Source organism: Ambystoma mexicanum, chromosome 9 (assembly GCF_040938575.1).
Source record: "Ambystoma mexicanum isolate Mex_15411 chromosome 9, UKY_AmexF1_1, whole genome shotgun sequence".
In the NCBI taxonomy this organism is placed as follows: Eukaryota; Metazoa; Chordata; class Amphibia; order Caudata; family Ambystomatidae; genus Ambystoma; species Ambystoma mexicanum.
The window spans coordinates 788755895-788782907 of record NC_090931.1 but is presented as its reverse complement, the minus strand read 5'-3'; the positions used below and the strand labels follow the sequence as shown (position 1 = coordinate 788782907).

General features: G+C 47.7%; 1 protein-coding gene across 2 annotated transcripts in view; it reads left to right on the top strand.

Annotated features, from left to right (window-relative positions):
• Positions 1 to 27013, top strand: part of SF3B1 (splicing factor 3b subunit 1) — a 493451-nt gene that overhangs the window by 426158 nt on the left and 40280 nt on the right. The gene's annotated exons all lie outside the window — the stretch shown is intronic.

The window sequence follows — 27013 nt, the reverse complement described above, 5'->3', positions numbered from 1 at the left end:
AATCACAATAATAGGTCAGAGTCTAGCCTAAATTAAAATGAATGCCATCAGATTGACTAAAGTGGGTACTTAAACCACAGAGTGTAGAGTGCTGGCATCTTTCAACGCTGGTCTGGGGGAGTTTTATTGATTTAGGAAAGTACTATTTTTCTATATTCTGAGCACTCTGTGACTGGAGACCGGTATTTAAGTGTAGGCCCTGCTAGACAGCAGGGTTAAAGATCTGGTGTTAAATATGTGTGGTCCATACCACTTTCTGTGTAGCCTGCAGGATCCTTGGTTAGTATCTTTCCAGACCATATGTTCATGGCTCAGGAAGGTAAATCCAGCCCTAGGTTGCAGGGCTTTCCACCCGCAGAGGTAAACGTGGAAGAGCTTTCAAAGACGTACTCCAGAGTACAGCAGAGTGGTTAAAAAGGTACAAAGAAACAAGCAATTGAGGCATGTCCACACAGGATCCTTTAAGCAGGATGAGAAATAGAGGAGAGACTGTAACCAAATGTGCGCGGCCCAAGCATGTGTGGCTGGGGTGGCAGGCTGGAAATGGCTCCCATGGGCAAGTTCTGGGAGCTCAACAGAATAAGCGTTGATTGTCTCATTAATTTTGCTTTGCCGGTGTGAAGAAGATTTTCTTTTTCCAAGTCTTACCCTCTGTCCTGAGTGCGACTTTCTCACGCACCTCCTGCATGCGGTTTAGTTTTGGGACCACTGGACACATTCCTACAAGGATCCAGTGGAGGGGAGGGGGGTGTTAAGATTTTAATTTCAGTAATTAATCTTCCTGAGCTGCGTCAGCCCCAGGACTTCTTGCTGGACTGGATTATTTTTCCCTTATTCCTAAATGAGTGGGAATCTTTTTGCCCTCTCACCTAGTCTTTCTCTTTATGGGTGACCTTTTTATGTCTCTACATAGTGTGCGATTGGAGTTATAGTTTCCTATAACTTTGGACTGACTAAAGTACTATGGCAGAACACAGCATTTTAAAGGCAGTGGCTTCCTTTTAATTTCTTTAATGTACTGGGATGAGCTACTGTTAGAGGAGTTTTTCCTAAAGTCCATTTGACGGACGACTTCATAAAACTATCCCTTGGCATAAAGGTCCCCAACTCTTAGTATAAGTCTGTACTACTCAAGGAACCTTGGTAGAGTGGCAGAGCAGTCAGGCTTATCATAGGAGGAAGATGGGAGCCGTAGGCATATACACTGAACCCAGTAAATGCAATAGTCCAAATAAACACTAACATAAAATGTTATATTAAAATATACATTTATTGCCTTTACACAAGGAAGGTAGGTAAATACTTTGTTCACTTAACTAACACACACTAACAGACATAGGAATTCTTAATACAACTTTTCAAAGGCTATTGCTTCAATGATAGTTCTGTATTGGTACTACCCTGCACTAGCGTTAAGACAAAGATATACAGTAATTGTATTTAGCAAAACCACATAAGATAAAGTCTCTTAGGAAGGTAAAAGGTTGGCTAATCACATAGCAGCAGAGTTTAATATTCTAGAGACACTATTCGGACAAACGAACGCTTTAAAAGTCCAATCCGAACTATACGAAGAAAGTCAGTGTAGGAGTGGATTCAAAGTCTGCTGTAGCATCAGAACAGCAGCAAAGGTTCCTCAGGATACTTGGAAATTCAACACAACGAAGGGAACCCTGCAAAAGAATTCCGTAAAGGGACATAAGCTGGCAGCTTGGGTTGGAGGTAGAGTTGCATCCTAGACACCTCTGCACGCACTCAAGTCACTCTGGAGCGACTTCTTGGTTGAAGCTAAATTATACTTTTCACCCTCCATAGTACCTTTAGGTTAGAAGAAATGCTTGTAGCTGGATGTAGCTCTGTTTGGTAGGAATTGGTGCAGTCACACTGTGAGACTACACAAGACTTATCTGCTTTGTATTAGGTGTTCAGACAGTTTTTCTGAAGTCCAACTAAGGGCTTAGTAAAACCATTCAACTGAGGCAGTACAAGACTCCACTCTTAGTATAAGGCTGTACCACCGGAGTTCAGGGTAGTGTAGATGGAGCAGCCAGACTTATCTTAAAAGCAGTACAAATGAAATAGTAATACAAATGGTCCAAAGAAACACTGAAACACTATGTATGTGAAAATAAGCAATTTATTTAAATACAGGTAGGCCCAAATGTAGGGGTAAATAAGTACTATCATACATTATATGTAATCACAATTATCAAAACCCAACACTATACTTGAAGGTACACCGACCAAAGTATAAACCTTATTTGGAACACCTAACAGTAGTTCTAGGGAAGTCAAACCTTTTCATACACATTCAGTATAGGTCACACCTATTCTTGAGAAGTACAAACCAGTGGTTACTTTCACAATTAGATTCAGTAATGCAAGGGCTGTAGACCCTCCCAGTTGCACAGTGACTCTCGGTACAAATCACATAATCAGTCAACTGGACAATATACTTTTTGTGAATAGTGGAATACTTATTCCAGGTACAGTAAAAACCTTTAACTACTTTTGTAATAAGTTATACTAGGTGCGTAAAACCAAAGGATGTAATATTCAATTACAGGTGCTTTTGAGATCAGTGGAATGCAGATTGAGATAAACAGTAACTCTTGTAACTTAGTTTTGGATGGCGCACAGCTAACTCAAGCGAAGTAAAACCTATATACTTTTTTAATCTCACATTGAGTCCAGGTTAGATCTTTTCAAGCTATACAAGTAATTGATGTATGACTTATAAGGGACAGTTAGAGCCACAGACTCGGGTTAGATAGCACAGGAAAACTAAACCCTAATGTTACACTTTACTGAATGACTCAGTTATTCTAGGTAGGAAACAACCTAATGCAGACTTATTCTGGACAGGCTAGCAGCAAGTTGGGGGAAGCGATACCCAGTTAGGGCACACACCTACAATTATCCTAACGAGCACAATCTGGTGAAACCAACACATTACTTTTGGAAGAGGCACAACCTAATCACAGGTGTGTAATATACCTTCACATCTACTTTCTATTAGAATTGCAAAACAGTTTCTAAGGAAAGAAAGATGTTAACCATACATTTAAGAATAGTGCATCACACATCCAAGGTAAGTAAGAACGTTTGTAACTGTTCACTTTTAGAGTTAGTTTCCAACCAAATGTTTTCAAGTAAGTAACTTTTAAACACTTAATCTCTTTTCTAGGTAAAAGGCCCAATCCCTTAAGTCTTTCCCTTATTCTTGGAGCCTGAGTGTTCAGTGGGAGCAGGAGGGTGGGGGGGGAGGGGTCACTAGGAATTAGTGTCCGACAGACAGTGTCAGGATAGGTTCTGAAGTAGCAAAAGTCAGAGTTCCTTAGGAAGACTGGGCAAACAGGTGAGTACTTTACTTATGAATTACAAAAGGGTCCAGGGGCTTCACAGAAGACACCCTAGCAGGATTCTAGCAGTGGGACTGGGTGCACTGGATTAGAGGACTCCCCATCACAGACAACAACCCACAGCTGCACAGACATCCCAAGAGACTTAAGGTACGTACATACCCAAGCCAACACAGTACCTTAGCATTGAAGATTTTGCAGCATGTGGACTTCAGGATCTGCAGCCAAATACCAGGTCAGTGGATTCCTTGTCGTGGTGACTGAAAACGGGACCTTGGAATGAACTTTGCAGCAGGGATCAATGAAGAAGGCTCTAGGCAATGTTTTCTTGCAGCTGAATGTGGTTCTGCGGATTTGGTGCTTTTTCAAGGAGCACAGAAGAAGGCAGAAATCCCGTTTGAATTCTCCTCGTTACAAAGGTTGTTGGGGGGGGGAATTCTCCTAAGTGCCAATTCCCTTCACCTTAGAGACCCCCAGCAACTTTGATGGATTTTGAGGACTTGATTTTTTTACCTGGAGACAGAGAGTGGGAGCCTTTTTTCCCCACTCTCTCATGTATTTTGATGTGTTTTACTCTTGTGTTCTTTGATTATGGTGTTTTAAGATAACTATAGCCATCATCTTTTCATGTGTTGCACAGCACCCTCAGTGCAGTAACACAGGGAAGCATTTCTGGGCTCTCCCAAGGTTTAAATAACTTCTCTGGGATAAACTAGTGGTTCCCAGATAATGTAAAGTTAAATTGACTTTACTAGTCTTTTTAAATTCCTATATCCAGCACACACTATCTTACAATATAGTGCTGGAGTGGATACATAGTATCCCCTGTGTCTAGAAACAGTCAAATGCTAGCCTTTCCTATCGAAATGGCAGTGGCTTTACAACAAACTACCATGATTTTTCCCGACCGGTAGATAAAAATCGCGGGAGCCATGTTTTTCAAGATGGAACCTTAAGTCCCTTTTGTTTAAACTGGTCCCGGTCTTCTTTTTTTGCCATTTCTTTTTGGAAAGGTCCTTCTAGAGTTTGTCTCTGCGTGCCAAACTTGGTGTGGTCCCTTTTTGTTTCTATGCCTTTAGCGGCTTCAGGACTGCAGACCGCCACTGGCGCCCAAGTGTCTGGGGTGGGCAGGAAGTGAGGGAGGTGCCCGAAACTCCCTGTGCTTCATGCACTCTGTCGTGATTGGCTGGCTGGCTGGGTGAGTAGCAGCTAGGCTGCAATGAATGGGAGAAAACTGTTTAAAAGGCGAGTCTCTTGGCTTGGAAGGCAGAGTCAACCACTGGAACGAAAGAAACAGACTAGCTGGAAGAGGACGGCTGTTGCAACTACTGGACCGTTGGTTTGCCCGGTGGAGCACTGCTGTAGGTCCGAATCGCCAAGTTCACCTCTACAGAGAAGCACCTTCAAGGACGACTTCTTCCTTTGAGTTGGTAGGACCAATCAACTCGTAAGCCAGCTGGATACCATTCTCGGAGCTGGTTAGGATTAACCAGGGAGAAGGACACCAGCTTGTGTGCTTGAAGAACAGCAACCGGAAATGGAAAATTTGCCAAGTTTGCCAGCTTTGTGATCTGTCCCCGTGCAGTGCAGGAGTACCCAGACGTCCTCCCTCTTGTCACCACGACTGAGGCTCAGGATCAGCGAGATCTGCAGGAACTGCCAGGAACAGAAGTCTACAGCTGCATCTTTTTTCTTCAATACCCGACCAAGAGAACTTGCCTCTCACTGCGAAAGTTTATGGAACTTTGGCAACTTGCATGCCTAGTCAGCTTGTGACCCGACATACAAACCTTTCTTCCGTGAACTACTTCTAAGAACTGTGGCAAAGACTTTTCTGTTTTTAATACCAGAACCGTTTTCACCTATACAAGACAATAGCCCGTTAACTTTGGCCTATCTATTGCATTGAAACAACTCCTCTGGTGAACTCAAACTATTTGCACTGTTGTAGAGCAACTGTAATATGTTTTATCAACTTCTGCCTTTTTGCTCCTCCTTCAATGGTATTTGGCTCCTACTCCAAGGGAGCTCAACCACTTAGTAATCAGTATTGTATTATTTTTGTGTGATATTGGTTGCCTCATTTAGTAAATGCTTTATAAATGATTGTGTAATAAATTAATAAGTGTTTTACCAAGAAACCTTGAGAATAAGTATCTATCTGAATACTTGTCATTGTAGACATTTGTGTAACACCCTTACAAGCTCACATTCCCTCTTGAGATGAGCCTGGCTGCTCAGCTCGCTACCAAAAACTGTGTGGTACAGGCTTTTACCAAAGGTTGGTTTTGCTTAAACCTGTAGTCCTAGTTGTGTGTAATGGTCCCAGCGGGTACTGCATACAAACTTTGCCTAACAAAGGTCCAGCACTCGATTGAGCAGAGTTTCTGGAGTTGATTTGTGTCTCTGGAGATCCACCAGGATGCCCACGAAGTTTCAGCGAGATTCGGAAGACTGCACCGCACAGTGGCTCGAGGTCCAAGGGTATTAGGGTATTTCAGCAATGCAAGGTCGCAGCAACGCGTGGGATGGCTCAAAATGCAGGTCTTATCGAGTCTAGTTGGACTCACCAGGCTTTGGGTCGGGGTCGTTGTTAACAAAGTCCCCAGGTTGATTGGAAGGAAGGGTCTACAGGAGGCTCTGGTTACACAGACTCTCCAGTCAATGGAAATCGTTTCAGCCGCTTTTCCTTCATCCTTCGGTTTCGGTTCCAGTGGTCGACTTGTCTTCAGCTTTCAGGTTCGCAGTATTTAACAGGAGCTACAGCACAACTTCTGCATTCTCTCCCTACATTTTACAAGAAGGGGCGGTCTGGTTGTCCAATCAGGACAGCCAGCCCCCCCCACTGGGATTTGTCCCCATTCAGGCAAGGAGGAAGACAAAGAGCTGGGGAGTTTTGGACTCCGCCCTCCCCGCTCCCCCCCCCTCACTTCCTGCCTTCACAGACTGGAACTTGGGCTGGGAGTCCTGGGGACTCCCGCCAAAGATAAAAATCACTTCAAGGAATTTCCTACCCTGGATGTAAGGGGAAGGAACAAGAAAGGACAAACACTAAAATGGCAAAAAAAACTCTAATTTTGGTACAATTAGCCCCCTTGGGTGCCTCTACTGCATCTGTGAACACAGCCCGCGGTAAAGGTGCACCAAATTAATACAAGGTGCCACCAGCCATTGAAGTTGAGCTTTTCCCTGTAACAGAATTGTTACAGTTTTAATGTGAAAGGGGATACATCTTATCTCCCCAGCACTCCACATAAGGTGTGGTTTGCTGGTTTCACCTAACACAATGTAAAAGAGATACAAAGATCCTTTCTATCCTTGGGAACTGTAGTTCACTCAAGGTTATCCAGATAAAGTTAAAAGGGGACCCCCTAGGGCAACCCATCAACAACAGGCACTTATTGCCAAAAAGTTGTTAAAGAGGATAACTTTAAAAAGACACTATGGAGAGTCAAAAAAATGACACCCATAAAAAGAGTAAAAGATTCTGTGAGAGTGGCAAAGCAAAGCAAAAAAGTTCTGGGGTTGACCAAGGTCAGGACGATTTACCATTTCTATGAAAATCTTCCCTGACACTAGGTAACCCACCTTTTGAAATCGGTCTGTACTACACAAGTTGGTAGTGTGACTGAGCAGCCTCTCAAGAGGGGTAAATGTGCTGTGGAGCTGTACAGATGAAATCATTAAATACACATAACACTTACACTCATGGTTTCAGATATATATATATTTCTGATGTTTGTTAATCTGCTTAGATTCACATGCTGTGCATAGGTCCGACATCCAGTGGTCACTGCGGAGTATTGCATTTTGTTTTTCGTAGTCGAAAAAGGGACGTCGACAAGGCGTGTCTGAAACACTATCCCTATAGTGACGTGCGTTGTACCCACAATCCCTCACGCGTCGAGGTCCCTCGGATTGTTTTTTTCCGCCCAGCTACTGGTCGCCTTTACGCGGAGCTCCTCGAGAGACATTGCAAATTTCATCTCCTCGACCTTTGGTCGTTTTCTCATTAATATTAAACACATCCTCCCTCCCTCGACGCAGTTGTGAAGCTGTTGTCCGCCGAGCAAGATCTTCGACGGAGGGTCGAGCGGAGGAGATCCTTCGGCGTTGCCGAACACGTGGCCTGGCCTCGCAGGCCATATACAGTAGGGAGAGTGGGGTCGTGGGACATCTCTGGTTCTTTTCTGAGAATGCCTTTCCCTTTCCCTTGGGGTGGTTATCACGATTTATTACCTCGGCTATGGAGAGGACACCCTTTAGACTTTGCCCGCTTTGCAAAGGCAAATTTACTTGGAAGGACAAGCATTCACGGTGTAACCGCTGCTTGCCCCTCGATCACAAGGAGGAAGGTTGCGCGGCTTGTCGGCTACGGAAGTCGAAAACCCCTCTAAGGAGCGCTCACGCGCTTCGTCGTCTGTCCCTGGCCCCGACGGGCTCGGCTCACGCCCTGCTTATGGGGATGAACACCCCGGCGACATTGACGCACACAAAAACACACTTAAGCACACAACCCACGGCTCTTCTTCGTCTAAGACGAAGAGAGCTTCGGCGCCCAAGGAGACGCAGGTTCCACCGGCGGCCTCCTCGGACCGTTCGGGTTCGAAGCCCCTTTCGCAACCGCAGCCGTGACCAGCGACTGGGCTTTCGGCAAATAAGGGCGCCGCCCCCAAACCATCGGCGGGCGCGCATCAACAAAAGGCGCATACCGCCGTAGAGCGATCGACACCCGTAGCGTCAAAAACGCAAGCTTCCGCCGACAAACAAGTCGCCGAGAGCTTGGCGAGGATCGCTGTAGCCGACGCCCAGAAGCGTACGCCGAAAGTCACGTCGAGCGCTACGCACAAGTCGAAAGACACGCCGAAAAAGCCCGAAGGAAGGCAGGGACTACCCCCTTCAGTCGGGGGGGTCACCCAGCACACCTGAAGGCTTTTCGGAGGGCGACGGGACACTTTCCTCGACGCTTTGGGAGAGGTCGAGCCGTTTCCAGCTAGATGACTCTATTTTTCCCCCGCCAGACCGCTCTGGGGTACCCCATGAAACCATGGAAAGACTCCACCTCTGTATGGAGAGGATGGAAAGGTTTATGAATACCGAGACCTCTCAAACTCCCAAGAGGACTAGAGAACGGCCTCAGGAGGACCCCAGGGCCAGAAATCCGAGGCTATTCGATCCCCAGGTGGACACAGCCTCAGACTTCCATAATGTGTACGACCTCACTGGGGAGACGGATGATTTCATGGACGATGAAGAAGGACAGAACCAGGAGGAATGTCTGGAAGACAGGCCAGACATTCTAGAAGGCGGCTTCGGAGAAAACACAGAAGAAGGACCTTCGCACCCCTGGCAATCCCCATCAATATATTCCGACACTGATGTCCTAAACCTAAATCCTCCTGACAATTCACCGGTTAGGAACACGTCTCCAATTGACGATCAGCCCACTTTCAATGCACTGTTGCGCAGAGCAGCAGCACATTTCGAACTGGACACTGGGGAGCTCTCTCCAGAATTAGACATTGTGGAAAGAGTAATTAAAGAGAAACCCCCGGTCAGCCAGACCATTCCCCTCCTAGCTTCAGTGAAGAGAAGAATCATCCCTTCGCTGGCCACTCCCGCATTGATCAGAGGGGTCAATCCGAGAATTGAAAAACTTTTCACTCCTTCTCCCTCAGACCCGCTCTACATTAGGGGACATTCCATTCCGGATTCCCTAGTAGTATCTAATACTAGAAAGAGGGCAGGGGTACCACTTTCCACCAGTGAGGCACCCCCTGACAAGGAGGGCAAAAGGCTATATGCCCTTGCAAAAAGAGTAACTTCCTCGGCTGCCTTCTCAGCAAGAATTCCGAACAACAATTCTTTGCTTGCTAGCTATGCAGACGCGCAGTGGGCCAAACTGCGCAAGGACGCCGAGGAAGCACCGGAGCCTTTACGTACACGCCTACTTTCAACTATTGGCGAAGGAACCCAGGTGAACCAGAGCATTGTAAAAAACTCTCTGGACGCGGCAGAAACAGCGGGACGTTCCCTGGTGCAGGGAATACTCCTAAAACGCCATGTATGGCTGCGCAACTCGGGGTTTAAACCGGAGACACAGGCGTCTTTAATAAATAAATCTGTGGAAGAGTCTAACCTCTTCGGGAAAGCGGTGGATGAAGCTCTAGAGATGGCTAAAAAAGAGTTCGATACTATCAAGACTCTTGACCAAATCTCTAAGCCCACTACCAGACGCGGCTATGGCAACAAACGCTTTTTTCGTGGCCAACGCCAACAACAACAACAAAGTCAGCATCAACAATACCCTGCCACCAATTACCAGACCAATAGTGGGCAGTACAGCCAAAGAGGCCAACGCCGGGGTAAAGGGAGAGGTCGGGGATCCACCCCCAGAGGCTCCCAAGCCCCCAACAACTCCAAGTGACGCGAAGATTCGCGTCCCCTCCCATGCAACACCGGTGGGGGGCCGGATAACATCCTTTCGAGGGGATTGGGTCCTCCGACGTATTCCATATCTATGACAGGTAATCACCACAGCTGTGCTGATTACCTGTCATAGATATGGAATACGTCGTCGGACCATCCCATCGAAAGAACGTTACCAGGTAAGAAAGTAACTTATTCTTCTTCCTGCATGGGAGGAGATAACGTCAGACCGTTGGGTACTTTCCACCGTAGCCCACGGATACTGTATTGAATTCAACAGTTCCCCATCCTACAGACCCCCGAGGGGACGTCGCATGACACCGGAACATCTTGCCATCCTTCTCCAAGAAGTACAACAACTGCTGGAAAAAGGAGCCATAGAGGTCGTGCCTCTATCTCAGGTAACGGAAGGTATTTATTCAGTGTACTTCCTTGTACCCAAAAAGGATCTAACCATGCGCCCTGTATTAGATCTGCGCCCAGCGAACAAGTTTATCAAACCCCAAAAGTTTCGTATGGTAACCTTACAGGAAGTGATCCCACTGCTTTCTCAGGGAGATTACATGACAACATTGGACATGAAAGATGCATACTTTCATATTTTAATGTTGCCAGCGCACAGAAAATACCTCAGGTTCATGATAGAGGGCAAACACTACCAGTTCAAAGTGCTACCCTTCGGCATAGCATCAGCACCAAGGGTATTCACGAAGGTGCTGGCAGTGGCAGCGGCCCACCTGCGCAGGTTGTCCATCCCAGTTTACCCTTACCTCGACGACCGGCTCATAACAGGGGATTCTTACAAAACATGCTTCTCCAATACCCAAAAGACGGTAGACCTTTTGTTCCAGTTGGGCTTCTCCATCAACGGAAAGAAGTCCAGTTTAGACCCCAGTCAAATCAAGCAATTCCTAGGGGCTCTAATTCAATCAAAGGACTGCCTCGTCTTCCCCTCCAAAGAGAGGGTCCAAAACATGCTGTTTCAGATCCCTCAATATGTAACCGGTCGAGAGGTGACGGTACGCAAAGCAATGCGCTTGCTAGGAATGATGGCGTTGTGTATTTATTTGGTACCTCACGCGCGCCTGCGCATGCGCCCAATGCAAGAGTGGCTCAACAGCCAGTGGTGTCAGGCCAGCGGACTATGGGAGGATCTAGTTGTGGTCTCGCAAGCCTTGGTTCTCTCGCTACGGTGGTGGACAAAGGAAAACATGGAAAAAGGGAAACCCTTTGCCACACCCGCGGCGGAAGCCACTCTAACCACAGACGCATCCCTCACAGGATGGGGGGCGCACCTATCCCATCAGACTGCTCACGGAGTGTGGACTCCGAACGTAGCATCCAAACACATAAATCTACTGGAGCTACTAGCTGTGTTCAAGGCGCTAAGAGCCTTCCAGGAACACCTTCAAGGCAAAACAGTAATGGTCCTTACAGACAGCACCACAGCCATGTACTACATCAACAAGCAGGGGGGCACCCACTCTCCAGGCCTGTCCAAGCTGGCCCAGAATATATGGAAGTGGGCTCTCAAACAGGACATGTTCCTACTATCAAGACATGTACCGGGGGAACTCAATCTGCTGGCAGACAGACTCAGCAGAGATTTCCCCCTGCCCGAAGAGTACGAATGGCGCCTGCACGAAGACATCGTCTTCGACGTCTTCACACAATGGGGATTCCCAGAAATAGACCTGTTCGCAACCCTGGAAAACTCACAATGCCTAAGTTACGCCTCCAGGTACCCCCAGAACCAATCCAAGGGGAACGGTCTGTCGATGCAATGGTCAGGGAAATTTGTTTACGCTTTTCCCCCCGACTCCCCTTCTCAACAGGGTGGTGCACAAGATGCACCAGGAACAAGTAACCATGATACTAGTGGCCCCAATGTGGGCCCGTCAACCATGGTTCGCTCACTTGATGGAGATGTCTCTATCTCCCCCAGTGAGACTCCCCTGCCCGTACAACATGCTGTCTCAGGACAAGGGCAGGACTCTGCATCCATGCCCCCAGAACATGAATTTAGCAGCTTGGCTCCTGAAATCATAGAGTTCGGACATCTACAGCTCCCGCAAAGATGCATGGACATCCTCAGGGAAGCCAGAAAACCTAACACTCGCCACTGCTATTCTAGCAAGTGGAAAAGATTTGTCATCTGGTGCAGGAGTAAAAGCATCAACCCTATTGACTGCTCTCCCACCCATGTTGTCCTATACCTGACCCACCTTTTGGATTCAGGTCTAGTGTTTAACTCCATTAAAGTCCACCTAGCGGCACTTTCTGCATACACCACTTCCCAACTCAAGGTGTCGTGGTGGAGGATCCCTGTTATAAAAGCCTTCATGGAGGGAGTAAAGAGAATACACCCCCGATAGCTGACCCAGCTCCCGGATGGGACCTTAATGTGGTACTTACCAGACTCATGGGCTCTCCATTCGAACCCATGCACAAAGCATCTCTTAAACACCTCACTCTTAAGACTGCTTTTTTAATAGCTATCACCTCCATCAGGAGAGTAAGTGAACTTCAGGCTCTTTCTATTCTAGACCCCTTCGTTACAGTTCACAGAGATAAGGTGGTTCTACGCACTCACCCTAGGTTTGCCCCGAAATTTATTTCTAAATTCCACGTAAACCAATCTATAGAACTACCAACGTTCTTTCAAAATCCTTCCAATTTGGGAGAAAGGACTCTGCACACACTAGATGTACGCAGAGCGGTCATGTTCTACATGGAAAGAACCAGACCACTGAGGAAGACTAATCAGTTCTTCGTCTCGGTGGCAGCAGGAAGAGAAGGAGATGCGATTTCAAAGTCCACTATTTCTAGATGGATTGTTCAATGCATCACTCTCTGCTATACTCTTGCTAAGAGAGAACTGCCCTTTAGGCCAAGAGCACACTCTACTCGAGGCACGGGGGCATCCATAGCATTCATTGCAAATGTTCCCCTTGAGTCCATCTGCAAAGCGGCTACCTGGAGTTCTGTGCACACCTTTACAAAACACTACTGTCTAGATGCACACTCTAGATCTGACTCCCAGGTGGGACAGGCAGTATTACGACACCTTTTCTCTACTGTTCCTTCTCATAACCCACCGCCAACTCCGGGTACTGCTCGCTAGTCTATGCACAGCATGTGATTCTAAGCAGATTAACAAACATCAGAAGACAATGCATTACTTACCGTAAAAGCATTTCTGATGGTTGTATCTGCTTAGATTCACATGCGCCCACCCTTCCTCCCCGCACGGATGGAAGGAACATAGACTTCCTTTATATCTCTCTCTCTTTTCTGTACTCACTCACGTCTAGAAGGCTCCCTCAGGGCAGAAAAATACAAACAGAGGGACCTCGACGCGTGAGGGATTGTGGGTACAACGCACGTCACTATAGGGATAGTGTTTCAGACACGCCTTGTCGACGTCCCTTTTTCGACTACGAAAAACAAAATGCAATACTCCGCAGTGACCACTGGATGTCGGACCTATGCACAGCATGTGAATCTAAGCAGATACAACCATCAGAAATGCTTTTACGTTAAGTAATGCATTGTCATATCTATATATATCAAGTTTTAGTTGCACATTCTTTAAAAGGGCAATTGTTTGCAACGGTCAAACTTTGGAATAACTTCAACAGTCAACAAAGTTGGTGAATACTCTTTGGATATGCTAATACATTCCCCCTATACCCTTAAGTGACATCCATAACAAGCTAGTATTGCATTTATATAGAACACTAATACACGCTTTACATTCTGAGTTCAGAAGGGAGAAGGAAAATAAAGGTTAGAACTCTTTTTAAAGATTAAAACAGTTTGAATCCTCTAATGAAGTCTAGGTAAGCCTTTCCCAGCAGTAACAAGTGTTCAACAAATTACAACCTGAAGGGACAAGCAATTCCAAAGTCGATAGCTAGAAGGGTGCCTTTAGGGAGCCAGGACAGCCAAAGTCAAATTGGACAAAGTCTATGGCTCATAGTTCAAGAAAATCACTGAAGGGAACACAAGCAGTTAAGCCTGTGCAAGGGTAGTTGAAACTCAACTCAGAAAAGGTAAGCCAATGTAATTCTCCAGTGAGAAAACACGACTCGAGGCAATAGGGTAGGTACCCCAAGCCCAAAAAAGTACCTCTGGTTTGAAAAAAGTGGTCCAGCTGTATTCAGTCTTGCTACAGCCAAGCCATCCCTTGTTCCTGAGCCTCAGTAGTAGGGACAAGAGGGAGGACGTCTGGTGGGCTCCTGCGGCAGTACTTGGGAAGAACTTCGGCAGCTACTGGCTCTTTTCGATTCAGTGGTACTTTGCAGTTTCAGCACCTTGCAAACAGCACTGATGCAGATCGAAAATCTCTGGTTGTACTGTCCTTGCTCCCTCAGTCCTGGACACTGGTGAGGGGACTCAATCAGGATTTCCTGCTTCTGGTGTGTCCTTTGGAGGTTCCTTGTGCTCTTGGTCGGATTTGTTCCACGGACGACGTTGCACTCTGTTATGGACACTTGACCCCTGGCATTGGGCTTCTGCAAGATTGGAGAGGCACAGCAAGTCGGGGATTGCGCTAGAGTGGAGTTAGTCACAGGCTAGTTGGTCCCACCAGCCCAAGGGGAGAAGTCATTCCGTCCGGAGCTTCTCTGTTGATATGAAATGGGATGTAAGCACAGCAGCAGGACTTCACCGGGCACTTTGAGGTCCAGGGGGTAGCAGTAGGCTTCTCGTCACAATTTATTTTCGGATGTTTCTTCCGGTGGCCGACTCTGCCTCTAGTCCCAAAACCCTCGCCTTTTTAAGCAAGTTTACCATTCTTTCACAGCCTAGGCTTTCAATCACACAGCAGGGCTGGTTTCGTTCAGGCACACCTAGAGACAAAGGACAGGGGAGTTTCGGGGCTCTCCCTCACTTAATGTCCTTCCAGACACACTGGAGCCAGGGGTGGGCTTCAGGGCTTGAAGCCCGCCATAGGTAAAGCGCACAAAGGGCTAAAACCGGTCTCAATTTAGAGTAAAAGCCAAGAAAGACCTCACAAACAGAAAATGGCAGAAAAAGTAGACGGGGCCTTAACAAAATGGACACCCATGGGTGCTGTACTGCATCTGAGGGTTCACCATGCAGTAAAAAAGCACACTGGTAGTAAACATTAAACCACTGTGACCAGCCATTTAAAGGAGTGAAGGGTAACAAACAATTTTACATGAGAAAGATGGATAAGGGGCTACTACGTAACCCCCCATCACTCCACATAAGATGTTGGGTGATGGACCTACAAAGTAAAAAGGTAGGTAAGTTCAATTTCACCTTACTATTCTTGGGAACAGTAATTCACCCAAGAAAATGTACTTAAACCTTAAGAGAAATCCGAAGGACTTTTCAGTGACGCTGCACTGAGGGTGCTGTGTCACTGTACAAAAAGCAGATGCCTATGGAGTTTGTCAGACTCCAAAAACAGTGAAAACCTGAATTCCTGGTCATGGAAAAAGACAAGGCGTGAGAAAAAGCTCCCACTCACTCTGGAGTTAAAACTTAAAGTCCTCAATCCAGCACAAGAGCTGGGGGTCTCTAAGGTGGGAGGAAATTGGCACAGAAATGGAAATTATCCCAAACGCCCGGTCTCCTGATTAATCAGTCTGGTGATGAAAAGGAGGACTCTGAATCAGATGTGAGTGAGGGAGCGAGTGAGTGAGAGAGAGAGTGAGAGAACGAACACCCCCCCCAGACCCCCCCCCCCCCTGGGAACAGATTGAATCGTTCCCCTGTTAGGGAGATTTATCATCAAACCTAAGGTACTGTGGGGGGGGGGGGGAGTATTGCTTAACTTATTCGAGAAAGTCGGTTCAGAGCATTGGGGTGCATATAGAGGTGTCCAGGGCAACCATTGCTTACCTCAGTCATGCCGCTGTTTGTGTACCTTTAGCGAGTCCTATAACGGGATCTCCAACGTTTGTAGTCTTCTTGCCTAGAGATTAGAAAGTATCCACGGGAACTTTTAACTTCTGCTGCTTTTGAAGACTTCAAGCCTTTCCGAACTGCCTTTTAGCTAGGGTTGTGTTTTGGACTTTAAAAGACTTGCTGTGCATGGAAATTGCCCCTAGAACTTGAAGCTCTGCTGGGACAACACTAACCTACTGTTTTCCTTCACAAAAACCACCATCTTCTATGTATGCTGACTAAATGCAATTACTGTATTTCTTTGTAGGTGAACATTATTACTGATGGTATGGTAGACCTGTGAAACTCCTGTAACAATTGTATGCATTCAGCAACTACCAGCTAAGAAGTAGCCTTTTGAAAGTAATGAAAAGTACACCTATGTATTTAACAGTGACTCCTGTGTAAATATCTATATATTAATTTCTGAGGCTTGTGGAATCTGCTTGGATCACATGCTGTATATAGGACGACATCTAGTGGAAGCTGCAGAGTATTACAGTTGTTGATTTCGAAAAGGGACGGCGACAGGGCATTCCAGTAATACTATCCCTAGTGTGACGTCCACTGTCCCCATGGTCCTTCACGCGTTGAGGTCCCTCAGATTGTTTATTTCCGCCATCGTAGACGGATGTTATTGCGCAGAGTTATCCATTCGGCTCATCGCCATTTATTACCAATTACCGATAGTTTTTCTTACTATACTTTATATTCACCGACTATAGAGACCATTCAACAGCGAAGAAACAGCTGTCGTCGACTCCCATCGATGGATCCTTTCCGGCCTTGGAAGGGCGCTCTGAGCTTCGGTCCACACAGGAGGGAGAGAGGGAGCAGGACATTTAAGAATGTATATACCCCTTTTTGTACACTACACTCTCCTAGCTGCTGTGTCATTCTGTTATGGATAGGACCCCTTTTAAATTGTGCCCCAAGTGCAACAAAAAAGTTCCTGTGGGTCGACAAACACCTTGTGTGTAACCTTTGTCTCCCTCGGGACCGCGTCAACGGTACCCGTCGAGCGTGTAGACTCTTCAAACCCAAGACATTGAAGGACAGCTTAACTAAACGGTGGGCCCACCACGTCAGGCAGGTCGAGGCCATGGAAGTGAAGGGGCCCTTCAGCGACGGCAGCAACGCTGCGGTATCCGAAGGCGACAAGGTTACTCCGGTTTCCCAAGTGCAGGCCCCCAACCCTAACATACAGGCTGGCGTCCTTGTTACGGGGAAGCGCTCTCACAACCCCCACCACCAAACACAAAACCCACGGCCGAGACACACGTGTCGAGCAAACGGCAACGCACAATGTCTAGGGAGAAGTCAGTTGAATCGCTGTCCTCTGGGCACTCCAGATCCCCACATGACAGACCCTGGCTGTCGAAAGACAGAACAGACGTGGGTAAAAACATTCCCGAAGGTCGCGAGTCAGCTGGCGAGACTTCCGATCTGCCCGTAGCCGAGATTCGACGTTCTGCTGCGATATCTGTAAAAGACACCATGCAAGCAGGACTAGCCCATTTAGTTAAGAAGCACGTTCCAGAAGGCCTTGTTAAATCAAGGGAGTCTAAGAAGAGCGCTTCTAAGACCCCTCATAGAGATAAATCACAGAAGGACAGGTCCCCTCACAAGAGTAAGGAACCTCAGGTACAGGATTCCCTGTCTTCAGCCTTAAAGAAAAAGGCTACGCCTTCTACTATAGTCCCACCCACTCCAGAAGATTTAGCTCTCCCACCTCAACCAGTGGTCATTCCTAGTTCTGCCCAATGGTCAGCTGAAAATATCGATAGGGTCATGAAAAGAATGTCCTTCGTGGCAAATTTTTATGAGAAAAGCCCCGATTACATCACAATCTTTCACCCCACCCTCTTTACAACAGCGGCCTCTGGGTCTCAGAACACTGTTCAACCCCCTGCTAAGAGGTCTTGCCCCGGTGAACTAGTGGAAGAGCCCACTATCATTCACCCATTTGACCTAGACAATGATGCCGAAGATCTGTCCAAGAAGCCGCAGACCCTTCTTATGGGGATAATGAGGAGGATCCAGATATAGACATATACAACATGGACTCCCCAGTTAATCAGGACCCCCAACCCTGTTGTAGACTCGGCCATAGATAATCAGCCTCTTCTGAACAAAGTCTCATCAAAGCGGCTGAGCATTTCCAAATATCTACCCAAGAGGATCCACAGGACAAGGATTTCGTTGATGAAATCTTGGGAGATTAAAAAGGCTGTAACTCAATTTGCACAATCAGGCCCACTGTAGATTAGGGGGCAGCTAAAGCCCGACTTCCTCCTTAATACAACAAGGAAAAGAGCAGGTACTCCCATAGTCTCCTCTGAGGCTCCTCCAGGCAAAGAAAGTAAAAGGCTGTACACAATGGGCAGGAAGGTGGCCTCTTCCGCTGCATTCCAGACCGGGATAGCTAATAACGCTACTTTATTAGCTAGTTAGAACAGCCATGAATGTTACGTCCCAGCTTTAATCTCGTTAGTCCCGGAACCCCTCAAGACTCAATTAGCTCTGGTGGCTGCAGAAGGAAGGGCAGTTTCAAGCTGCTTGCTAAAGAGCAATCTTGACGTCGCAGACCACACCGGCAGAATCCTAGCTGAGGGAACCATTATTAAGCGTCACGCTTGGTAACGCCAATCCGATTTTATGCCAGAGACGCAGGCCACTGTCATTAACATGCCCATTGTGCCCAGTGTACTCTTTGGGAAGGCTGTCGAGAATGCCTTGAAGACAGCCAAGGAATAATATGATACGCTAAAATCATTGGGCCAGCTGACGACAAACCTTCTGGCCAGAGGGGAAACGGCAATTTTCATTGCGCATGCGGACAAAATTCCCAGAGGGGTTCCAACTATAATCAAACTACGGGAACGGTGTGGGGGAACAATCAAGACCAGGCCTCTCAGAATCACCAGAGAGGACTGTGCAGGTCACGCGATCGGGGTGGGGGTTCCTCCTCGAGTTGGTACCCCACCTCAGAAACCGTGACAACCTGCTTCAGGTGCCCCCACATGCCTCTCCAGTAGGAGGGCTCATTTCCAACTTCACCCCAGCATGGGATGGAATCGCCTCAGACAGATGGGTGCTGTCCACCGTAGCAGGCGAATATTGTATAGAGCTCCTCGAGCGACCCCCGGAACCACCCCCCACGCCAGAAAACCCACTCCAAAGAAGACCAACGCATCCTCCTGGAGGAAATCACCACGCTGCTCCAAAAGAACTCCATAGAAATCATCCCGGCCAACCAGGTAAACAGGGGTATTTATTCAACGTACTTCCTTGTGCCAAAGAAAGATCCAACAATGCACCCAGTATTAGATTTACGCCCTGCAAACAAATCTATCAAGCCACAAAAGTTCTGCATGACTACGCTACAAGAGGTAATCGCTCTGCTAAAAAGGGGATTACATGGCCACACTGGATATGAAAGATGCATATTTTTATTTTTATATTTCAATGTTCCCAGCACACATAAGATTCTTGCGTTTCAAGATCGCGAATAAGCACTACCAATTCAAGGTGCTGCCCTTCGGAATAGCATCTGCTCCAAGGGTATTCACAAAGGTACTGGCGGTGGTGGCAGCACACCTGAGCAGGGAGGCAATCCAGTGTACCCTTACCTGGATGACTGGCTGATTACAGGGGAGTCTCCCCAATTTGCAGGCAAAACATTCAAAGAACTATCAACCTTCTCTTTCCATTGGGCTTCTGCATCAACGAGAAAAAAATCAAGCCTAGTGCCAAGCACAACCAAACAGTTCCTAGGAGCTGTTATAAACACAGAAGAGGGGTTGATCTTTCCATCAGAGGAAAGGGTCCCAAACATGTTACTGCAAATACTGCATTATCAGGCCGGCCGCCAGATAAGGGTGCGCAAAGCTATGCGTTTGCTAGGCATGATGGCATCTTGCATTTACCTGGTACCACACACGCACTTGTGACCCATGCCGGAGTGATTGGCGAAAGTGGTCTCAGGCAAGCGGTCAGGGGGACGATCTAGTCGTCGTTTCACCAACACTGGTACAAAATCTTCGCTGATGAACAAGATTATCTGTTGGAGTAGGAAACCATTCCACGACCCGGAAGTACAAGTGATTCTCACGACACCTCACTCGCCGTGTGCGGGGCTCATTACTTTCATCTCACAGCTCAGAGTCTGTGGTCTCATGCGGCAGCACAGAACCACATCAATCTGCTGGAACTACTGGCGGTATTCAAAGCCCTTAGTGAATCAATCAGTGCAAGTCCTGACAGACAGCACTACAGCAATGTTTTACATCAACAAACTGGGATGCACACATTCCCCAAATCTGTCCAGGCTTGCTCAACAAATTTGGAGATGCGTACTCAAACGGAAACTATTCCTATCCTCTCAGCACATTCCAGGGAAACTCAACTCTCTGGCAGATTCTGAGCAGAGATCCCCTACCAGAAGAGCACGAATAGCGACTACTCGCAGGGGTCGCAGTGCACCTCTTCTCTCAATGGGGCTTCCCCACAATAGACTTGTTCGCTACACGCGAAAACAGTCACTACCCAGACTTCGCGTCTAGGTTCCCCCAGCCAGGCTCCAAGGGCAAAGCCCTATGGATGAACTGGTCAGGGAAATGTGCTTAAGCTTTTCCCCTGATGCCTCTCATGAAGAAGGTGGTGAACAAGATCCACAAGGAACAAGTGACTCTCATCCTAGTTGCTCCTATGAGGGTGTTAGGAAGAATTATCATAAATGTGCCAATTTTTCTCACCTTGGAGCCCTCCAGCTCTTTTGCTAAACTTTGGGACTTTGAACTTTAAATCCTGTGTGTTTTACTCTTGTCTTTTCTTTGGTTATGGAGTTTTAGACAACTCCCTAGGCATTGTCTTCATGTGTCACACAGCACCCTCAGTGCACTGGCACAGGGAAACCTTTTCAGGCTTTCCCAAGGTTTAAATACCTTGTCTGGGCTAAACCATTGTTTCCCAGAGTAAGTAAAGTGACATTGACTTTACTAGTCTTTTTTTTAATTCTTAGACCCAGCATGACCTATCTTACAATAGAGTGCTGGAGGGGTTACTTAGTATCCCCTGTGTCTAGATACTCCTGTAGCAGTCAAATGCTACCCTTTCCTATCGAAATGGCTGGTGGCAGGGGTTTTACAACGAACTACCATTTTGCCCGACCGCGAACACCGGTAGCATTAAATCGCGGGAGCCATGTTTTTCAAGATGGTGTCTGAGCCCCCTCTGTAAAAATGGGTCCCGGTCTTCCTTTTTGACCGTTTTTGTGGAAAGGTCTTTCTAGAGTTTTGCTCTGCGTGCCAAACCAGGTTTGGTCCCTTTGTTCCTTTGGCAGGCTTCAAGACTGAAGAACCCCACTGGCGCCAGATTGTCGGGGGTGGGCAGGAAGGGAGGGAGGTGCCCGAAACTCCCTGTGCTTAGTCTCCTAGGAGACCCAAATGCACTCTGGCGTGATTGGCTGGCTGACTGTCCGGCAAGAACAGCCACCCTGCTGGGCGAGGGGCAGCTAGGCTGGAATGAATGGGAGAAAACTGTTTAAAAGGAGAGTCTCTTGGCTTGGAAGGCAGTCGACCACTGGAACAAAAGAATCGAAGAAGAGCTTGAAGAGGACTGCTGCTGCAACTCCTGGACCGTTGGTTTACCCGGTGAAGCCCTGCTGCAGGTCCGAATCGCAATGTTCATCTCGACAGAGAAGCCCTGCAAGGACGACTTCTCCCTTTGAGTTGGTGGGACTTATCAACTCCACCCGTAAGCCACCTGGATACCATTCTCAGAGCTGGTTGCATTTTCCTCAGAGTGCTGCAGGAAACCGAATAACCAGAGAGAGGGACACCAGTTTGTGTGCTTTAATACAGCTACCAGAATTGCCAAGTACCAGCTTTTTGACCAGTCCCCGTGCAGTGCATTAGTCCCAGACATCCTCCCTCTTGTCCCCACGACTGAGGCTCAGGAACAGTGGGAACTGCCAGGAACAGACGTCTTCAGCTGCATCTTTTTCTTCATTTGAAAGGTACTGGGAAACGAGATCGAGTACTTGCCTCTCGCAATGAAAGTGCTTGAAACTTTCACAACCAGCAGGCCCAATCAGCCTGTGGCCCAACGTATAATTTTTCTGCTTAGAAGCTACTTCTATGAACCTCTACAGAGACTTTACTATTTACCTGCCAGAACCGTTTTTACCTATCCAAGACTTTAGCCCATTGACTTAGGCCTAGCCTATTGAATTGAATTGACTCTTCTGGTGAACTCAAAGTATCTGCACTGTCTAAGAAATTGTAATTCTTTTATGTTCTGAACCTATTCCCTTTTGCTCCTCCTTCAAAGTATTCTGAATGGCATTTTGCTCTTACTTCAAAGTATTTTGAATGCCTCAGAAACTTAACGAGTATAGTATAGAAGTGTATTGATGTATGATATTTAACTGCCTCCTTCTAATGAATGTTTTATAACTGACTTGAATACATTAATAAGTGTTTAAGCAAGGAACCTTGAGCGTAAGAGTTTATTTGAATACCTCTGATTGTAGACCTCTGTGTAGCATTCTTACAGCTCACATTCCCTCTTGAGATAGGCCTGGCTGCTCAGCTCCGCTAACAAAAACTGTGTAGTACAGACTTGTACCAAAGGGTACTGCACACAAACTCTGCCTAACAGTCGGCAAGGCAACCTTGGAATCCACATCTGCGCAAACTGGTGATGTGCAATCCCATCAAGCTCCTGTGCCTGACTAATCTGCTCACTCAGCACAGGGGATTAACAGTGCACCCTCAACCTCACTCAATGAACTTGGCGGAATGGCTCCTGAAGGAAGCACGGAAGCCTAACACTAGACTGTTATTTCAACAAGTGGAGAAGATTTGTAATATGGTGCCAGTCTAAACAAATTAACCCCATAGAATGTAACCCATCTCATATTCTAAAATATTTGTTCCACTCCCTAGACTCTGGGTTAGTATTCAACGCTTTAAAGGGCCACCTGACGGCCTAGTCAGCCTACACCACCTCCCACAATAAGGTCTCATGGTGGAAGGTGCCTGTCATCAAAGCATTCATGAAGGGGGTAAAGAGACTTCACCCTCAGACTTCAAATCCGCCGCCAGGGGTCTCAATGTTGTACTCGCTAACCTCATGGGGACTCCCTTTCGAGCCTATGCATAAGTCCAGTCTTAAACTCCTGACTTAAAAAACTGCCTTCAAAGTGGCTATTAGTTCCATAAGAGTTGGTGAAATACAAGCATTGTCAGTGCAGGATCCTTTCTTTGTCATACACAAGGACAAGCTGGTATTACTTACTCACCCTAGGTTCTCCCCTAAATTCATCTCTAGATTTCACATAAACCAGTCTATTGAGCTACCGGCTTTCTTTCAGAACCCCGCCAGCTCAGCTGAGGTAAAACTCCACACACTAGATGTGAGGAGGGCAGTCCTTTACTATGTAAACAAGACCAGACCGCTAAGAAAAACAACTGTTTGTCTCCATAACACCAGGCGATATGCAGTGATAAAATCGTAGCACAAATGTCCCCTGTAGAAAATATCGCGGCAAAAATGCTGTGATTCGACACGTTAAAGGTGTACGCCATTACACCATTTAAGGGGAGCGGGGGTTGCAGTGGTGTCCCCGCTCCCCTTAAATGGTATAATGGGTCCGCAGGTTGCAGGGGTGTCCCGTGCATTCTTTACATGGATTGCGGTGGCAAAACCGCAGCCTTTTTGCCGGGATATTTTGTGTCCACAACCATTTTTGCTGCGATTTTAACACCTGGAACTCACCAGGCTGAATAGGAGACCGCATTTCCAAGAATGCCATCTCAAGATGGATAGTCAGATGTATACAATTGCGCTATTCATTATCAAACAAGACACTGCCTTTCATGCCTAGAGCTCACTCCACAAGGAGCACAGGAGCCACTCTGGCTTTCATTGCAAATGTCCCTCTACACAACATTTGCAAAGCAGCTACATGGAGCTCAATACACACTTTCACTCGGCATTACTACATTGACAACATTGACACTCATTCCAAGACATTCAAAGGTGGGACAGTCTGTTCTACGACATTCTCACATCCCACCACCTTCTGCTAACACTGCTCGCTAATCTATGCACAGCATGCGATCTAAGCAGATTCCACATGCCTCCGAAGGGATACATTACTCACCGTAATCATATTTCTGGTGCTTGTATCTGCTTAGATTCACATGCGCCCACCCTTCCTCCCCTTGGAGAGAAGGTGCATGGATGCATATAAGCTTGTCTGATATGTATCTGCTTGGATACAACTGTACTCGCGCTACACTTCATGCTACCTCATGTCCGAAGAATAACAATCTGAGGCACCTCGACGCGTGAAGGACCATGGGTACAGTGGATGTCACACTAGGGATAGTATTACTGGCATTCCCTGCCGATGTTCCTTTTTGAATTTCAAAAACTGTAATACTCTGCAGCTATGCACAGCATGTGAATCTAAGCTGATACAAGCATCAGAAATACGATTACTTTGAGTAATGTATCCCATATATTTATGTTCAAGTGTTTATTTGATATTTACTGCTAACTGGGTTCAGTGTACTTACCCACTGCTCACATCTTCCTCTTAAGATAAGCGGGGGGTCTACAAACCACAGGCATAGTTTACTATAGTCTTACCTCCAAAGTGGGAATTTAGGAAAACTCCCCTAACATCCTTGAAAGGCTGTTGCACTGCAAATGGGGCAGAGGTCTCCTGGTATTTGCAGTATGCAGCTCTGGAAAGGCACTGCACCTCGGGAGATGGCTCAATGTGTAGTTTGTCTCAGGGCTGGTTGGTCCCACCAGCCAAAGGGAAGGAGTCCTCTTAGGAGATCCTCTATAGAGTGAAAAATTGGGTCAGGACAGCAGTGGTGGCTTCACAGTGACGAGAAGTTTCTGCAGGCATCTCTGGTCATCTTCAGCTTTGGTTACTTCAGGTTCCAGTGGTCGACTTGCCTTTCACCTCAGGAACCTCACCTGTTCAGTTTTACCACGCTCTCCTCTGCAAACTCTCAGCATTTTACAGAAAGGGGTAGGTTGCTGGCCTAGTGGGAACTGGTTCAATTCAGGCAGACAAAGCAGGAGAGTGAATAACTCATCCCCCACTTCCTGCCAGCCTAGACAGGGACATCCAAGGGTTCCCGCCTAAGGCAAACGCACACTCCTCCCCCTGCCAGAATGGTAGACGTGCTAACCCAGAACCACCAAGATGGAAATGGTGAAAAAAGAAAGGAGCCCCCATGTTGGAACATAGGTGACCCTATGGTACTCTTAAGTCCCGTCCCCTTTCCTTCATACTGCATGGGCGCCCCTTCCAAGGGATGGGAGACGGAACCTTTTTCATCAGAAAAAAACTTCTTCCACTTTAAATTTAGATGTGCATGGGGCTGCGGCCCAGGAAGCATGTGCAGCCCTGACTCAGCCCTCTAACACAACACCTCATTAACCTTTTCCGCGTCGACGGGAACAGTCTGAATTCACTCCTCGGTTTGGCATCGGCCATGTAATTCCACACGCGGATGCTTCTTTGTCTTTTATTTATCTTTTTTTTGTCTTATCATTCAGGTACTCTGTCCTCGGGCGTCTTTCTCCTCCCCGGCGCATGTTGACTTCCACGGGGTTCAGCAGGTGTCCATCCTGAAACGGGCACTTGCCAACTTCAGCACCACACGCCCACTGCCTACGTTGCCTTGGCCCAGACCACGGTTGGCAAACTTGTACAGCGTGTGAAACGCTGTAATCGAAATCGCTGAAGAACAGACTAGCCAGGTGGAGGGAGCTCTTCCAGACGTCTCCTCTGGAGGACCTCAAGAACTTTGTGAAACACTGAGCCAGGCCCAAGGTAGGGCCGCTATTTTCCATTGCACCCTGCAAGAGAGACTCCTTCCAAGGACTTGCCCACGCGGGAGGGACCACTCGGGTCCTTGTACAAGCACGTGCACCGAGGCTGCTGCAGTTATCTGCCTTGCGGCCGAGGGATCCTTGGATCCTCCCATTGACAGTGTTTAGGGACTGGAATGGTTGTACCGGCAGTATGGCCGAGGGGGGGCGCCTAAACGCAGCTCTACCGACCCCTGGGTCGAAGATGTCATACCTACTGGGTCTAGGCCCGAGGAGCAGGGTAGGCCTTGTGATCCACACGCAAGAGGCTGGGCCCAGCGAGCCGAGCAACACGTTGCAGGCATGTGTCCGGCAGCGCAACAAGATGGCCGCCATGCCGGACAGAAGCACCAGTCGGATGCCATTCCAGGAGTTCGGCGAAGAACGAGTGTCAAGGTGGGACTGGCCTCAACCAGGTACGTGGCCTTCAGCCTATCCTTCTTATGCGCAGGGCAGTTTCCCACTGCGTCCATACGGGCAGAGTATGCAGCGGCTCCAGCAGCCTCCTGCTACCCCGTCAGTACCCCCTACTTCCTCTTTGGCCAATGAAGAGGGGGTTTTCGAGAGGTTCTTCGGGCTCATGAAGTAACCTCGGATGCGGGTGATCCTCAAGGATGCCATCAGGGAGGTGCTCCCTATGATGCTACCAGCACCACAAGCTCCTCCGCTGGTGCTCCCGGCCCCAGTGCAGCTGATGCCTCCGGCTCCCCAGCCTATTCATCAGCCGGTTACATACCAATATCTGCCCGCAGTCCCCGTACCTCAGCCTCTGGCTGCAGCTACTCCTCTGCAGGATTCTCCTGATCGACAGGATACGGATGAGGAGGAGGATCCTGACATGCCATCATCAGCCAGGGCCTGCCAAGAACGTCTTGCAGGGATGGAGGAGTACCTGGGCCTACCCCAGCCTGAGGTTGAGCAGTCGGCAGAGGGGGTTCTGGCTGAAGCCCTCACGCGACGCCCCTCTGCCAAAATGGTGATTCCACTGCAAACCGGTGTAGTCTCCATGGCCAAGAAGGGTTGGCTCAAGCCCCACTCGATCAACCGACGCCTGGACGCCAAGTACAGGCAGATGGAGGCTGATGCACTCTTTGCTATCGGCCCATCCTCAGCCACACTCCTCGGTGATCGCTGCGGGATCACTATACTCCAAGCCTCAGTTGTCATCAACCTCCACAGCAGCGACACTACTAGGCAAGGAGGAGAAGATCTTGGAGGCGTACAGGAAGAAGCTGTATTCCAACTTGTCCTTACATCTTCGTCAGGCCGATGCCATGCTGGCGGCCGCTAAGTAAAGGTTATGGCAGGAAATTGCGGACTTCCTCCCGGAACTCCCCACGCAGAGCCAATCACGTTTTAAGGCGAGACTGGCTGAGGCCAAGCTGGTGGTGCAGGACCTC